Consider the following 17,620-nt stretch of genomic DNA (forward strand, 5'->3'; position numbering starts at 1 on the left):
TTGTGTGATGTCATTTTTATGAATCTTCTTCCTCATGGGATGGGGGTAAATGAAACACATATAGCTGGATGGGACATCTTTTAACATGTTGGCTCCTTTTTCAAGGTAGTGTGTATTATAGATGGCGTTTTTGGAGAGGAACAGGGTTTATGTGACGGTCTAAGCTAGGTTTTCCACTTTCCACAGCTTCTTGCTGTCTTGAGTGGAGCATTTCCCATATCACGCAGGGTGCTTTCAATGGTGCACATGCAGGACTGTTAAAGCGTGTACAAGACATGCCAAATTTTCTGAGGCTTCTGAAGAAGTAGAGGCACTGGTGTACCTTCTTGGACATTGCATCCACGTGGGCCAGGACAGATCACTTGAGATGTTCACCCCAAGGAACTTCCAACTGTCTCTGTTTCCACCACAGCACCGTTGATGTCGACCAAGTAGTGAGCTCCATGTTTTCTCCAGAAGTCTATAACTAGCTCCTTGGTCCTGCTGACACTGAGAGAGAGGCTGTTGGTCTGTCACCGTGTGGCACCAAGTCTCTATCTCACTTCTACACTCCTCTTTGTTGTTGTTAGAGATCTTGCAGTGGCGTCATCCACAAAGTTATAGATGGAGGTGGAACTGTGTTGGCCACAAAGTCTACGGCCGGTGACTGAGTACACAGCCTTGTAATGCCTTATGGTGTTATCTTACTTAAAATCAATGTGTGTACTGATTATGATGACTTCAATTCATGAAATGGTTCCCAGTTTACTTTCACAGATGAGGTAAATTCTATTTAGTATAGCGTTACAGAAAGGTATATCTTGAAGAAGTGCTAAGGCCCAAAATGCCGTTTGTATATCTTTAGTTTCTATGGTTGCAGCAAGATCTGTTGAGTTTCTCAAGCATTTTTGTGTTTTTTTCTGCAATTACAGTGTCTGCAAACTTTTGTGTTTAACTTAAAATGGGTTAAATCACTTTAATTTAATACTGAAATAGCAATTTATCCCTCCCATGCTTATGTTAAAATTGGTCCAATTAATTTAATTAGAAACTTACATTGAAATGGAATGTATCATGACCTCAAGATATCCCAGAACATATTACAAGTAATTAAGTACTTTTCAAGCCTCATCATTGATTTAATGTAGAGAACTTGGCAGCCAATTTGCACACAGCAAAATTCCACAAATGGTAATCTGAGGATCATTAGAACGTTTGTTTTTATATGTTGATTGAAGGATTGCTCTTACCCAGGAGACTTCAGTGTTATTTTTTGAATATTTCTTGAAATATCACATTACTAGCTGCAGTTTTACCCATCAGGAAAGTAAAAGGTGGATAATTTGACATGTTTTAACAGGGCAGGTGTTAGTCTGACTAGTGCCCATTCAGAAGTTTCACCAGATGTGTAACATCTGCAAATATGTAATTCCATCGAAATCAACTCTATATGAAACCCTACTGATGTGAAATAACCCCATTGTATCAAACAGCTGAAATATACCAGAGAAGATGAGAGTTAGAGAAAGAACCGTTGGCTCAGGCAAAGAGTGGTTTGGGGAGTTCAATGCAATTTTAGAATAAAGAGCATGCTGCAATTTCAGCTTTTTTAAGATAAGAATTGTTTAGATTTAAACATAGAACCTCTTAGCAAGAGGAATGCTGCAGTGATGAGAATCTAATCAGTTGGTAAATGAGTATTCTGTAGATTCTGGAAAATGAGGAACAATCAAAATGCTGGAGGAACTCAATGGGTCAGCCAGCATTCATGGTAAGGAATAGACTGTCGACCTTTTGGGTCAAAATTCTTTCATCATTCCTTCCTAATGAGGGATGTTTGGCCTGAAACGCTGACGTCTATTGCTTTCCGTGGATGTTGCCTGACCTGCTGAATTTCTCCAGCACTTTGCTCTGTTTGCTTGGTAAGTTGCACCTCATTAGATCACCAGCATGGTGAGCCCCTGAGGTGATCATGAATGTTTCAACTCAGATGAAGAGACAGAAACAAAGGGAAAGGTATCTGTGGCAAGCTGTTACTTTAAGATGATTGAATGTCTTAACTTCAAATAAATATATAAATGTATTTTGCCACAGACTAAGGAATTCTTTTGATTTTGCTATTTACTGAAGATCCCTGGTCAGGACATCTGCACATCTGATTGGATACTCATGAGCTGATCCATTCAGAATGTACTGAATCAGCTCTACAAAAGCTCTTGTGAGTAGTTGGTCATTTCTATTGTTTCCAGATTTCTCAAATGATAGTTACAAACAGTTGAAAAACATTTAATAATCAAAAATTTTAAAAAAATTAATGTAATAACCAACTTCTGTATTTTATTAATAAGTAAATCCCCTGGTATATAGTGCTGACAGGTATTGGTAGATGCCAGATAAGTGAGTTTTCTGGTTGCTTGAGACTCACTCTTACAATGCCTAACTAATTCACCTGCATTAAGAATAAACTGTTTAAAAGACAAAAATACCATTCTGTACTTACACCGAACAAACTTTACTTGTATGAATATATAAGACTTAAAGCATTTTGCTTTATTTTCAGTCACATTCTTTGAAAGCATTTAATCATCACTGCATCTGCAGTTTCCTCCCCTCCACAGAGCAGCTCGAAAGATGAACAATAACATTGTAGATAATTAAACAGTGGTTTTCAAAGATTTTCTTTTTACTCACATACCACCTTAAGCAATCCCTTACTAAATCCCTTACTAATCATGGATCGCTTATGGCATAGGAATTGCTTAAGTTGGAACATGAGTTTAGGGGGGCAGTTTGAAAACTACTGATTTACATCTTTTAAACTATGAGTCATCTTATAATTAAATGTAAATGTAAAAATGAATATTGAACTAACCAGCAAAACCAATTTCATTGGAGACTTTCCCTGTCTTGCAAGAACTTTTTAATTCCTAATTCCCTCTTATACCATACTAACATTGTAACCTTTAGAAATATTTTTTTTATGCCAAAGGCCTACAATTATTTTAATTATTTATAATTAATCTATCATAGAAGACCCTGAATAGCTACCTACGTGATAGTCAGAAGTTCATTGTTTATTCACATGTCTGTATGCCCAAAATAACATCATTAATGTCAATTGTAGAATTCCCAAAGCACTGGAACACATTCCTTGTAAGGCTGAAGGGGAAAAAAAGGAGAAATTCATGAAAATGTTTATAATAATTCAAGACTAATAACTGTTAAAAACAACCCAAATAAAGAAATGAAAACAGCCAGATATTATTCTAAGCATTTTTTTTATTGAATAGAATGTCAATGCAATCTTGTCTGTTATCTGATCAAGTGATGACAGTGGTACAAATCCATCAAAAAACAGGACACAGCTGATAAAATAGACAACTGTTGCTAAAAGAAAAATAACTGGCTGCATGTTTGCATTATACACTCTCTGTCTGCGTACAACTGCACAGTATTAAATTGGGCATCAAGAGTGACACACACACACCCTTGGTCAAAGGTCACCCTGAGAAGCTGGGTGGCTTCTTGTTGTCTAATCTGTATTCAGAATGGAAATAGTTTCCATACATTGTGCTATTATTATGGTTATTACTGGGTGTTTGAATCATTCAGAACAAATATCTGAGGGCTGGAATTGGGTTGTGGTCTGAGATTCAAAATGATGGGTTGCAATCAGCAGATGGGAAGTTAGAAAAAATGAAATGGAAAAATTGTGGGAGGAAATTGGAAATTGCAAACACAGCTTGGTTCAAAGTAAATATTTTGCAAAGATTTGCAGTCTGGGTTTGAACCTTTCCAAATTATAATTTATAACGATAAAATAAAATTGTGACTGGCATTAATTCAACATTTTTTCATCATTACAAACTCTTCTTATAGCAGGAGTTAAAATTAATGTTCATAGCTCTAATAACCCCAATATCAAAACAGCAGTTCTCTTGTTGTTCCATATGGAACACAAACACACAATCGCACAGTAATATCTGCTGCATGAGTTTAAATCTGTAAGCATATTTAAGTCTATCTAAATATATTTCAGGCATGCTGAAAATTACTCTTCATGTTTAGCATCTGCCACTGGCACCTTTTGAAGGGTAATGCGGCTTTAGACGGAAGGGTCATCTGCCAGTCATTCAAGCCCTCTGTTGTGCACTGTACTTTCTACTTGGGGCATGGGGGATGGTGGTTGGGTGAAGAATGTACAACCCTCACCTTAACAGGTGTGGTTTCTCTTGGGACCAGGTTATAATTCATACCAATCTCGGACATGTTCTAAAATTGAACAAAGGATGTGGACAGTAAAGATTAAAGTGTATCAGCTGCATTAGTAGCTGATTTCTAGGATGGAGAACAGTCTGTGGTGTTTATGTCAAATTTTGACTCGGATTTTTTAATTGTATTGGCATTTTAAAAGTTTTTTTTCATAATTTATTATCTACAGGTTAATTACTGGTACCAATAAATATTACAGAGGTGTATGGGATCGGTTAGATGGCACTTGCTAGTGTGGTCAATAAGTGAAATCAAATAGAGAAGGTTTGAACTTGCCTTGATGGATAAATTTGTCATCGTTTTCTTTGAGTTAAGTAAGAAAGTCTGCAGATGCTGGGGTCGGGTGCAATACACAAATGTGCTAGAGAAACAGCATCATGGAAAGTTCAGGGTAACTAACATTTCGGTCCTGGGCCCTTCGTCAGATATGAAACCTTGGCTATCCTTTACGTCTGATGGATTCTGCATGACCTGCTGAGTTTCTCCAGCACACTTGTGTATTGCATCTTTTTCTTTGATTTTCTTTAAAAAAAAGGCAATAAATAAGGTCAAACAAATGGAAAGATGTGTTTTTTTCCTTTAACAATTGCATATTAAGTTCTTGATTCCTTCCTTGGCGTGTGCCCTAGTGCTGCTGGGCAGGAAGCTCTCAACTAGTTTCTGGCTTGTCATTTTCTGTCAGAGCAGGAACAAGGTCTCCCATCCTGGGCGTTCCAAATTTGACTAATCTTATCCTGCATTCCTTCCTAGAGAAATGGCAGCATCCTCTTCAAAACATTATTTCCTTCCTAAACCTGCTGTCTTTCAAATATTCTCTCTTCCTCACTTACTTGCTGCAACGTGGATTGAGGCCAGTCAGACATCAGGTCCATGCTAATATTTCCATTCCTGTTTTCTTTATTTTCCTCCAGTCTGGGCAACATATTTTCTATCACAGGCCCATCATCTAGCCTTTCATTCTTTTGTCACTCACTGACACCAAGAGGCAATCAGCAGTTCACCCATTGGCATGTCTTTGGAGGAAAACAGAGTACCCAGACAGAACCCACACCTGGACAGAAGGCAACTGTACAACTGCACTGAGACAATGCCCAAGGTCAAATTGAACTCAGGTCCCTTTCACCATGAGGTAGAAGCACAACTGTGCTGTCCACTTACTCCTCACCTCTAACTCTTTACTTTTGTTTCATTCACACTACTGTGAAATACTTTGAGATAACAGTGACAAACTGGAAGGACTCGAAAGGTCAAGCAGCATCCATGGGGAGAAATGGACATTCAAAGTTTCAGGTCGGGGCCCTTTCTAGAGATGAAAGTGGGAAAGGGGGATAGAAAATGTAAAATGCCGGGGGAGGGAGAAAAGAAGAGCTGGACTGGGGCCTAGTGTCAAGCTACTGGAGAAATAAGGATGGGATAGATGGAGAGACAGGTGGGATGAGAGACCACTTATGGTGAAATACTTTGGGATGATTATTTTCCTTAAAGTACAATATAACCGCAAGTTGAACTTCCACAACAGTGTGATCAGACTATTTGAAAATAACTGTTTTTATCTTTCAATCAAAGTTATTCATTGATGCCTATCCAACAAAACAAGAGTATAACCATTCAATAATATTACAATTCCTTAGTGGTCTTCAGTGTGGACAATCTTAACTGAATAAGAATAGGTTAGAATTTGGCTGTTCTATAGTGAATGCCTTACTCCTGGCACCTAAAGCGCTACCTCCATCTATCCAGGGAAGTCATGAGTGTGATGGAATATGTCTGAAATATTTCACGATTCAGGAACTGCTTCACCCAAGACTGCAAGAAACTGCAGCTCTGATCATCTCACAACACCCTCCCCCCTTCCATCAACTCTATCTATACTTCTGCTGCTTTGGAAAAGCAGCCAACATTTTAAAAGACTTATCCCACACTTTCTTCACAATCCTCTCATGTGTTTAAAATCACACACCACCAGATTCAATGACAATTTATTTTACACCATTATCGGACTCCTGAATGAACCTCACACTAGTAAATCTGCACTTCTGTACTGTCTCATACTTGCTGTACTATGTATGGGACATTAAGCTGGAATGCTTCCAAAACAAACTCATTTACTGAACATGTGATAATAAATGAATGAAGTTGAACTTGAATGTGCCTGTATGGATGTAGGTTGCTCCTTTTTAAGGATGCTCAGTATCGTCCAAGACAAAATGGCCTGCTAATTGGAACCTAATCTTCTATGTTGAATGTCCACACTACCATATGTGGTTGTTTTGTGTTCCCACAAAACTTGCCACCATCTCCCAAACCCACAACTTCCTGTTCGATGAACAAATTTGTGGGTTCCACAAGATAATTCCAAATTTGCTGTATCATTTAGGAAGTTCGAGAAACATTAAATTAACTTTTATTGAATTTAGCATGTTTAATCGCCTTCGATGCTGACACATTGCGTTAATTCAATGGATCTAAAATGATTTTGCCGCTGATTTTCATTTGTACTCAGCATCTGATTTCTTTCATGCCAGTGTTCAACAATAGTTGGCCAGCATTGATGGATTTCAGTTGCCCAGATACTCTTTTTCCATGGTCACAATGTCCTGGTGAAACCTTTCACCATGTTCGGCATGGACTGCACCAAGATTGGCAGGGAAAACGTTCAAGTGTGAATGCAGAAAATGAATTTTCAATGACATGTTGCACTTCATAGTTTTGTATACTTGAAGATTCCTTAAAATTTGACAGGAAATCACAAAAATAGGTTATATCTAAAAATATGTACAAGATAGGAAAGGTTTAGGACAATTTTCACGATCAGCTGCCTAAAATCACGAAGAAAATTCTTCACAGTTCAAGAAGTTAGTTTACCAACTGCTGTCTAGTCTAACGAGCAGTAGGTAATAACCCACATTCAGTAAATTTGCAGAAAAAAGGAGTAACTTGCTGTAATTATGTTAATTTTGAAAATAGATTTGTTACAAGTTATATTATCATGGTTATGGATAAATATATCTTTAAAAGAGATAGATTGTGGAAGTTTAGTGTAGGTCACTTCACAAACAGAGTGACATTTCACAAAAGACATCTCATTTAAAATGCAAGAGCTTTGCTGAAACTAGCTGTTGAGGTTCCTGTTGGTTTAGCAGCTTTGGAAAGAACTTCAAAAGGAGGTGCAAATTGGAACAGAGACCAGGCTCAAATACTGATAGGATCTTTCAAAGATTGGGTTGGAGCCTTGGGAGAGGTATTTGGGAGAGGAAAAAACAAACAGGATTCTTTTCTCAGAGAGAGGGAGAAAGAGAGAGAGAGGGAGAGAGAGAGAGGGAGGGAGAAAAGAGAAAAGTGAGCTCTACAGTAGCAGTTGAGGTTGCAACATGGCAAGCTGGCAGGCTTGTTGAAAATCCCATTTTGAAGACAAGTCGTGAGTTCTGAGTTCAGCCTGTTGAAAACCCTTGTGGTCCTTACAAGAGGAAGTGGCTGGCTAGAGTGTTTCTCCTGAAATAAGGGAAACAAGAGGAACTCTGTGGTGATCTGCAGAAGAGGAGGTTACCATTTGGAAAACCCATGATGGGGCAAGTTTCTTTGCCAAGTCACTGACGTGACTGATTGGAGGAAATCAGTTTGTGTGTGTCCAACGAGCAACAAATTTTTCTCTGAAACCCACAAGAACCTTCCTGAGCAGTAACCATTTAACTTTAAACACCAGAGCCTGGTGAAGATTCATAAACGTTAAATTCTGTGCATGGTAGAAGAATTGCCTGATACCGGTGAACTTGGAGGAGTGAGAAGTGAATGATTGGACTGTGAAACAAAGAACTTTCCTGAACATTTACACATTACATACATGTGCACTTAGAATTAGAAGGGGGTTAAGTTAGGTTAAGTTTAAGATTGATCTTGCTATTATGTTTAAAGAAAATTAAAAGCAAATTTTTTTTTAAGTAACCATTGACTTGGTGAATTTCTAATGCTGCTGGGTTTTGGAGTCCTCTGGATTCATAACAGATTTCTCACTGAAATTAATAAGGAGTGCACAATCCTCCATCTGATATTAAAATCATTTAAAATGTCTTAAAAATATCTTAAACAATTTATTCATTGTCACTTTATTAGTAAATATATTTTGACAGAAAATATCATTTCAGCTATGCCTATAAGCATTCAGTTAAGTGAAGGAACACAATTTAAAGCCTTTTCTATCTAGACTTGTGGGTGTAATATTCTGGGTGTATTGAATCTGAATAAAGCAGAACGAGAAAAATGCAAGCATGATTAATTTTTAAAAGTATTCCTGATGTGTTGCACTGTTATGGTGAATATTGTTTGGATATTACTAGAATTAACAAGTGAAAATTAATTCCCACATGACTATGAAATTCCATTTATTAACTAAATTTTTCTCTCATAAATATTAAGTATTCTAACAATTGTTTCTGTTGAATAAACCATAACTGCTGTGGAACTAATACATCTCTAATGTTTTGCCTGTCTAGTGCCCATCACACCTTTTTAATATAATTTTATATCTTAATTTTGACAGCTACTTGGAAAAGCAAGTTACACATTTTCATGTTATTCCACAGCTCATGGAGTATGTCCGTTATATTTCCAGACCTGCAACAGGCTCCTCAGTAGGTGGAGAATGGAGACATCAAAATGGCTTGAATGCTGGCAACGATAAACGTACATCAGGTAATAATTACTCCAAGAACAATGCTCCTGCACATTGATTTTGCAAGATCATTAGTCTTGTACTGCATACCACTTGCTGGCACAGTCCACTATTCATGTGATTGATGCTTCCAGTACCTAGATGAATTACATGCACCTGCAGATTAGCAATTTAGGTGGATGAGTGCTTTGAAAAATACTACAGTCAAGAAAGCACTTGCAGAATCCATCACACTCCATTTCCATGCTGTTTGTCAGCATACGAATTAACTAGCCACATCATGTTTTTTAACAAAGGAATATTTACAAAATTTGTTTCCTATAAATAATTTTCATGATTACTGCAAGTGGAAGTTTTCAAACAGGTTGCTCTGAGCTTTGTTGAAGGAAAAAGTGTCTAAGGTTAAAATGTAACAGCAATTTTCTGAGAGTGGAGGTTAATATGTGGACTCTGCATTATAATTTTAAACAAACTCGTTGAATTAGGATGATTAAGTCACAGCCATAAGTCTTACAGCAAAAGAAAAAGGCAGAATCTCTGTTGCAGGTACAACAGCATATTGCCCTACTACTATTTGAAAATGTAAATTTTCCGAGGAATACTATGAGTCCAGGGTCTTGTTCCAGGACTTGCCCAGTAAGACTGATAATTTAGTGCAGTGCAATGATGGAGGAAGGTGGCATTGTTGGACAAGTTATCAATGATTCTTTGGATGAGTAGATGAGATTTTCCTCCATCTGTTCAAATGCATCTAATACCAATTGTTAAAAGGAAGCTTTGCCTCCCAGTGTTCCTCTCTTCATCAACATCAAAGTGATTGTTCCGTTCACCTTGTGTGTCTGACATTCACTGCACTTTCAACCTCAAAATTGCATTGAACCTCTGCAATATTTCTGAGAGATTTAAATGCCACTCTTTTATCTTTCCTTATTTCAGTATGATTCAGTATTTTTTTTTGGTAACTTCAATCTGCACTTACTTCCCAAATCTGATTTCAAAGGATGCAATTTCATCACAGATACTGCTCCCAATGCAAGAACATCAAATATGCTATTACAGCATCAAGATCTACCAAAATAGTTTAAATTCCTTTAAAATCACAACTGTAATATTAGAGAAAATGACAGTTCATCATTTTACATGTCACAAAATTCCATAAATAGTATTAAAACAGTATCATCTGAGACTTCCAGTTGGCAGCACTATGGGGGTAGAAGTAATGATCAGTCTTCTGCCTACTTTCGATTTTTTCATTTCTTCACCTCTTTGCTTCACAACTAAAGGGTTACAGATTTTGCATCTCTGATAGTACAGATTCTATCACCATTGTGTATATGTACAGATTGTAGTGTAGGATGACTGTGATTGGCTGAGAGTGTAGCCACACCTACTGGCAGGTCTTAAAGGATTGCTCCTAGCCAGACCAGGTCATTCTGGACTGGTCGACCTACTTGTGATATGCTCCAGTCTCTTAGTTAATAAAAGCCTTGGTTTGGATCAACAAGTCTTTGGTTCTTTCGACGCGCATTACAGCATCTTGCTCTTCTTTTATTTGCATTTGCTTCAAAATAGCTACCAGAAGTGGTAAGTCTGGGAAAAAAAAGAAGGAACGGTAGCTAGCCTAATGGAGGCTATTTTTGAGGTACGGAACCAATTCAGCCAGGCATTAGCAACTGACGTCAAAACTTCTTTTAACTTGCTAGAAATTAAATTCGATCTAGTCCGGTTATTAGTTGGATGAGCATGGCTAACGACTGTTATCCCGTGAGCTCACTTCAGACAACCTGAGCATGTTAGTGACTTACAGAATGTCTGCTCCAGCCTATGAGAACTGCTAAAGTTGGTGACCTGGAAGGCTGGAACAGATGACAAAACCTGTGTATCCTGGGCTTGGTGGAATCTATTGAAGGAGGGCACCACACAAAATTCCTCTCCGATTTTCAGGAATGAGAAGCTCCCATCTCTGCCGGAGATTGATAGAGCTCACTGTTCATTGGTAGCTAAAACGGCTCCGGGACAGAGACTGTGGTTGGTTTTCTCCACTTACATCACTATCAGATAAAGGACATTCTGATCCGTGAGGCCCTGCAGAGAAGGAAACTGGAATACTGTGGCCAGCGTAGTGGAGGATTACAGTCCCAAAGTCCTGAATCAGCAAGCTGAGTACAAGGAGGTAATATTGGATCTATAGAATTGAGGATTCAAGCCCTCCCTGCTGTATCCCGTACGACTCCACATCACATTCCCCAGCGAGCATAAGAAGTGGCTGCACTCGATCAATGAGGCATGGAGTTATATAGATGGTCATCCATCTGCATTGTTTCCATTGTAAATGTCTGCTTGGTGTCAGTAGCTGATTGATTATTATTACCTTTAATTTTTCTATCCTCAGTCATGCAGTATTTGGGGGGCGAGGACCAGTTGGCCTTCCCTGCCTTAGTAATATTTTATGGATAACATGCCCACTTGGGCTGTAGTTATGTGAGCATTTTCCTCTCCCTTAAATTCAATGATCTATTCAGTTTCTGTGAGAAGAACATCAGGAAAGTTTATACTTATTTAGTGGTAGGTTATATTTCTATTTTATAGTATAGTTTTCAGAACTACATAAGAAATCTTAAAATGACTTTTTTTTCTTACATAGTTGGGCTTCCAACAAAGTTAAATGTTGCTTTGGGAATGTTAAATGTATTTTGCTTAATAATAATGGAGCCTAAAGATGATAATGATACATGGGACGGGAAGACCTTTTTTGTGGGGGTGGGGGTGGGAGATAGGTATTTTAAGAGCATGTTGCTGTGGTTTTTGGCAGCTGTCTTGGTTTTGGAGGGGGGGGATGTTTCATTGTTGTAACTGTTCAAGGAGTCTCTATTAGCCCTGACTATGTAGGGTTTATCTCTATTCTACCATTTGTTTTATGCTCTTGTCTCAAGGCCAACATCTATTTGTGCTTACCAACCAACATTTTCAACCAGGGATAATGGATAGCCTTTTAAAGTTCATTAGCTGGAATGTCAAGGATTTAAACCACACTGTTAAAAGATGGGAAGGGTTGAACTTAAAACCGCAATTGCTTTTTTGCAAGAAACCCACATTTGTAGCTCTAATAATTCTCGCCTTATGGCGCAGTAGAAGGGGGCAGCATTTTCACTCCACATTCCAGGCTAAAGCAAGGGGATCTCGATTTTTATTAATCAAAATATTCCTTTTGTGCATCACAATGTAATATCAGATACAAACAGTTTATCATTGCCTCAGGGAAATTATATAATAAAAAGGTAGTTTTTGCTTATGTCTATGCCCCAAACATGGATGACGTGGGGTTTTTAGAATGTGTTTTTTCTTCATTACTGGATCTGAGCTCATACTCCCCTGTGCTTGGTAGGAATTTCAATTTGCTGGTTAAATCCTGTGCTAGATTGATCTTCTCCAAACCCTGGCAAATTGAGTAAGTCCGCTTTACTTATGCAATGATTCAGCATCTTTCAAAGAGGCATTTATCATTCTTGTTGTAAAGGTGTAGACCCAACAGAGTGCTCCTCCTATAGGCCAATCTCTTTATTAAATGCTAATGTCAAAATTTTGGCCCGTAGATTGAAGAACATTTTACCATCAATTATATCTGAAGATCAAAGTGGCTTCATTAAAAACCACTACTTTTATTTTAATGTGTGCCATTAAATGTGGTTCCTGAATGTGTTCTTTCTTTGGACGTGGAGAAAGCATTTGACCATGTGGAGTGGATGTATTTATTTGTAATTTTAGAAAATTTCAGTTGTGGATCAAGTTTAAAAAAAATTTCCGTTCAAGACCATCTTGGATCGTCACTTCCTCGTTCCTTAAATAAATCAATTAATAATCCAGTTATCAGGCATACTGTAAGAGTATGGGCTCAGTTCAGAAAACATTTTGGTTTTTGTGGTTTTTCCCTTTCAAGACCTATCCAATCATCTCTTCCAATCTTCTTTACATGAGTCTGCATTTCAAGAATGATATAGAATGGGTATTGAACATTTTAAAGATCTTTTATTGGTCACAGTTTTGCATCATTTGAACAACTTTCTGAAAAATTCAACCTGCCAAATATTCTTATTTTTTCAGATATCTGCAAATCAGGCACTTTCTCCGCTCAGTTACCAAACTTCCCTGGGATACCTGTTGATGTGTTTCTTAGTTTACAAAATATCCATTATCTATGATTAGTTGACAGGTTTAAGACTTTCCCTCTCGATAAAATCAAAACTGTCTGGGAACAGAACTTAAACCTTTCACTGTCGGATGAAGTTTGGGATTCAGTTTTTAAGTTGCTTAATTCTTCTTCCCTCTGTGCCCGTCACTGTCTGTTGCAATTTAAAGTCATGCATAGGCCTCATATATCCAAGTTAAATTATCCCGTATTTTACTCAAATGTGGATTCCTGTTGTGACAAATGGAGGAGAGGTGAAGCTTCCCTTATTCACATGTTCTGGTTGTGTCCTACTCTTTTGAAAAAAAACTGGAGGGATGATTTCCAAACTTTGTCCCTAATACTCAATTTGAATCAAGAACCTTTTTTGGTACCACTGGAGAAGACGACGTTCATTTAACTCCAATCAAATGTCACACTCAGTCCTTCGCCGCTCTTTTGGCTTGACGTGCGGCATTAATAAGAAGGAAGGATGCTGCCCCGCCTATCCACACTCAGTGGCTGTGCAATATTATGTCTTGTTTAAATCTAGAAAAGCTTCACTATTCAGTCAGCAATACGAAGAGAAGGTTTCAAATGGTGTGGGGACCTTTCCTGAATTATTTTCAGAAGGTTAGTAAAACTCAGGGCAATTTTCTTCACTCATTTTCTGTCTTTTCCTTTTGTTTTTCTCTTCTCTAAGTATAAAAGCTGACTTCCAGCAACTTACTGCATTACTCCAGGAATGAAACACACTAGAATTCTGGTTTATAGATGGGGCTAAAGAGGTGAGGGTTCTTTGAGATAAAATTACAAGATGTGTTTTTATAACATAGATGTGCTCTATAGGTCTGACAATTTTGTTGTGTTTTTTAACTTTTGACATTTATATTGTGCACTCTACAAACTTTCTGTATATGCTTTGTTTAATCTTGTAAAATTCAATAAAAATATTATCAATATAAAAAGTATAATCTTTAGTGAAGTTTTAATTGGGGGAAACATTGACCACAAAACTAGAAGAAACTTGCTGCTCTTCTTTGAACAGCACCATTGAAAGGGAAGGTGAGTCCTTGACTTGATACCTCATTTGGACTAAAGTGTCAATGTAATTCAAATGCTCACATCACTGAGGTAGGAATGAACCAATCCTTTGCTAACATGAAGACAAGTGTTCTAAAATTGCAGGAATGCTGAACCTATGGTGAATCTTTTAATATTCTCTTGGACTTCAACAATTTTTCTCAGGTAGATTGTTTTTTTTGTACATTTTTTGTGGACCTATCTATATGGGCAGCACGGTTGGCGTAACAGTTAATGCAACACCTTTACAGCACCAGTGATCGGGACCATGGTACATTCTCCCCATGCCTGTGTGAATTTACTAATCACAGAGCATCTATGGCATAGGGAATAATTAAAGTGGTATGTGAGTGGAAGGAAAAAGGTTGAGAACCACTGCTGTACTGTATCTCTAAATTTTAAATGTGATTCTCTACTCTTTAACTAGGGAGAGATTTGCTCATGGGAACTAAGTTGTGGGACTGGGACTCTGGATGATGCCAATGGTGAAAGGGCTCCTGAAAGACTTTATGCATTGACGGCTTCCTTATCATTTTGGAGGTTTGGAACCAGGGTGACTTGGATGGCTGGTGCTTTGGTTTACCACTGGAACAGACTGGAGACTGTGTGGCTAATGCGTTTGCAGGAGTACAGGAGATAACAGAATCCTTGGACACTTGATGTCTCTGAAGGACTCTCTGTGGCTTCTCTCTCTTAGTAGGCCTGCTGGACTAGTAGTGCATCTTTGTGTGCCTTTACCAACAAACAAAAGTTAACACTTTTTTTTGTATTTTTATGTCCATAACAACAAAGCAACCTTGAATTTTATGTACGCTCTGCTTGTTAGGGAGGACATTTCTGCCGTGAGGTGGCAGGATGGTCTGGAGGGATCGACCAGTGAGGCTGTTTGGGTGGAATTGAGGGGTGGAGGAGGCAAGAGTGTGCTAATAGGGGTTATTACAGACCACCAAAAGGGCCAAGGGAATTAGAGGAACAAATTTGTAGGGAGATAACGTATATGTGTGAAAATCATAAGGTAGTGATCATGGGAGATTTTAACTTCCCACACATTGATTGGGATACCCATACGGTTAGAGGGCTGGATGGGCTGGAGTTCGTTAAATGTGTTCAGGATTGTTTTCTAAATCAGTTAGTAGAAAAACCGACTCGGGATGGTGTAATACTGGATCTCCTGTTAGGGAACGAGCTAGGTCAGGTAGCGGACATTAATGTTGGAGAACCAATTGGGTCTAGTGATCATAATTCTGTTAGTTTTAAGGTAGTTTTAAGGAAGAGCAAGGAGAGGCCTAAAGTTGAGGTTCTGGATTGGAAAAGAGCACATTTCGAAGGAATAAGAAGGGATTTGGGGAGTATTGAGTGGGTCAGGATATTTTCAGGTAAGGATGTTAATGAAAAATGGAGGATATTCAAAAAAGAAATTTTGAGGGTACAGAGTAGTTATGTCCCAGTCTGGATCAAAGGAAAGGCTGGAAGTCATAGGGAGGCTTGGTTTTCGAGGAATATTGGAAATTTGGTTAGGAGTAAAAGGGAGGTGTACAAGAGGTATAAAGAGCAGGGAGCTGAGAAATTGAAGGAGGACTACAAGGAGTGTAGAAGGAATCTTAAGAAAGAAATTAGAAAGGCCAAAAAAAGGCATGAAGAGGCTTTGGCTGACAGAGTAAAAATAAATCCAAAGGGTTTCTATAAGTACATTAAAAGTAAAAGATTAGTGAGAGATAAAATTGGACCCCTTGTAGATAGTGAGGGTAGGCTGAGTGAGAAGTCTGAGGCAATGGGGGAAATTTTGAATGATTTCTTTGCCTCGGTATTCACTAGGGAAAAAAATGTTGAACCAGTTGAAGTAAATAAAAATAGTGGGGAGGTCATGAAGCATATAAGGATAACCGAGGAGGTAGTGATGGCTGTGTTAAAAAAGATAAAGGTGGATAAATCTCCCGGACCGGACAAAATATTCCCTAGGACACTCAGGGAGGCTAGTGGACAGTTAGTGGGGCCATTAACAGAGATATTTAGGATGTCACTGGCCACAGGGGTGGTACCAAATGATTGAGGGTGGCGCATGTGGTTCCTCTGTTTAAGAAAGGGTCCAAATGCAAACCTGGGAATTATAGGCCTGTAAGTCTGACGTCTGTGGTGGGCAAGTTGATGGAAAGTGTTCTGAGGGATGCTATTTACAAATTTGTGGAGGTACAGGGATTGATAGGGAGTAATCAGCATGGTTTTGTCAGGGGTAGATCATGCTTGACAAACCTGATTGAGTTCTTCGAGGGGGGTTACAAAAAAGGTTGATGAAGGGATGTTGTCTATTTGGACTTTAGTAAAGCTTTTGACAAAGTTCCCCACAGGAGGTTAGGAAAAAAGGTGGAGGCATTAGGTATAAATAAGGAGGTAGTGAAATGGATTCAGCAGTGGTTGGATGGAAGGTGTCAGAGAGTAGTGGTAGAAAATTGTTTGTCCAATTGGAGGCCAGTGACTAGTGGAGTTCCTCAGGGTTTGGTCTTGGGTCCACTATTATTTGTTATATATATTAACGATCTGGATGTAGGGGTGGAGAATTGGATAAGCAAGTTTGCGGATGACACAAAGATTGGTGGTGTTGTGGACAGTGAGGTAGATTACCGTAGATTAAAAGGTGATTTAGGAAGGCTGGAGGTGTGGGCTGAGAAATGGCTGATGGAATTTAATACAGATAAATGTGAGGTGCTACATATTGGAAAGGCAAATTTAAATAGGTCATATACATTGAATGGTAGACAATTGAGGAGTGCAGAGCAACAAAGGAATTTAGGAGTTATGGTAAATAGTACCCTCAAGGCTGATACTCAGGTAGATGATGTGGTGAAGAAGGCATTTGGAATGTTGGCCTTCATAAATCGGAGTATTGAATTCAAGAGTAGGGAGGTTATGATGAAATTGTACAAGGCATTGGTGAGGCCAAATTTAGAGTACTGTGTACAGTTTTGGTCACCAAATTATAGGAAAGATATAAACAAAATAGAGAGAGTGCAGAGAAGGTTCACGAGAATGTTGACAGGATTTCTGTGTCTGAGTTACAGGGAAAGGTTGTGCAGACTGGGGCTTTTTTCTCTGGAGCATAGAAGATTGAGAGGGTACTTGATAGAGGTGTTTAAGATTTTGAAAGGGACAGACAGAGTAAATGTGGATAGGCTTTTTCAATTAAGAAAGGGGGAGATTCAAACTAGAGGACATGGTTTAAGATTGAAGGGGGAAAATTATAAGGGGAACATGAGGGGAAATTTCTTTATGCAGAGGGTGGTGGGGATGTGGAATGAGCTTCCGGCAGACGTGGTCGAGGCGGGATCATTGGTTACATTTAAGGAAAGACCGGATTGTTACATGGATAGGAGGGGACTAGAGGGGTATGGACCGGGTGCTGGTCAGTGGGACTAGGAGGGTGGGGATTTGCTACGGCATGGACTAGTATTGCCGAA

At 38.6% G+C, this 17,620-nt stretch overlaps 1 long non-coding RNA gene across 1 annotated transcript in view; it reads right to left on the minus strand.

Moving 5' to 3' along the window:
* Nucleotides 1-3,058: 3,058 nt before the first annotated feature.
* The window catches only part of LOC138753486 (uncharacterized), a 71,369-nt gene continuing 56,807 nt past the window's right edge, over nucleotides 3,059-17,620 (minus strand). Inside the window, exons 5-6 of the long non-coding RNA XR_011351195.1 lie at nucleotides 8,863-9,057; nucleotides 3,059-3,138 (exon numbers count right to left, since the gene is read on the minus strand). This is a non-coding gene — a long non-coding RNA (uncharacterized lncRNA). The remainder of the gene's footprint in view (nucleotides 3,139-8,862; nucleotides 9,058-17,620) is intronic.

Source organism: Narcine bancroftii, chromosome 2 (genome assembly GCF_036971445.1).
Source record: "Narcine bancroftii isolate sNarBan1 chromosome 2, sNarBan1.hap1, whole genome shotgun sequence".
Classification (NCBI taxonomy): Eukaryota; Metazoa; Chordata; class Chondrichthyes; order Torpediniformes; family Narcinidae; genus Narcine; species Narcine bancroftii.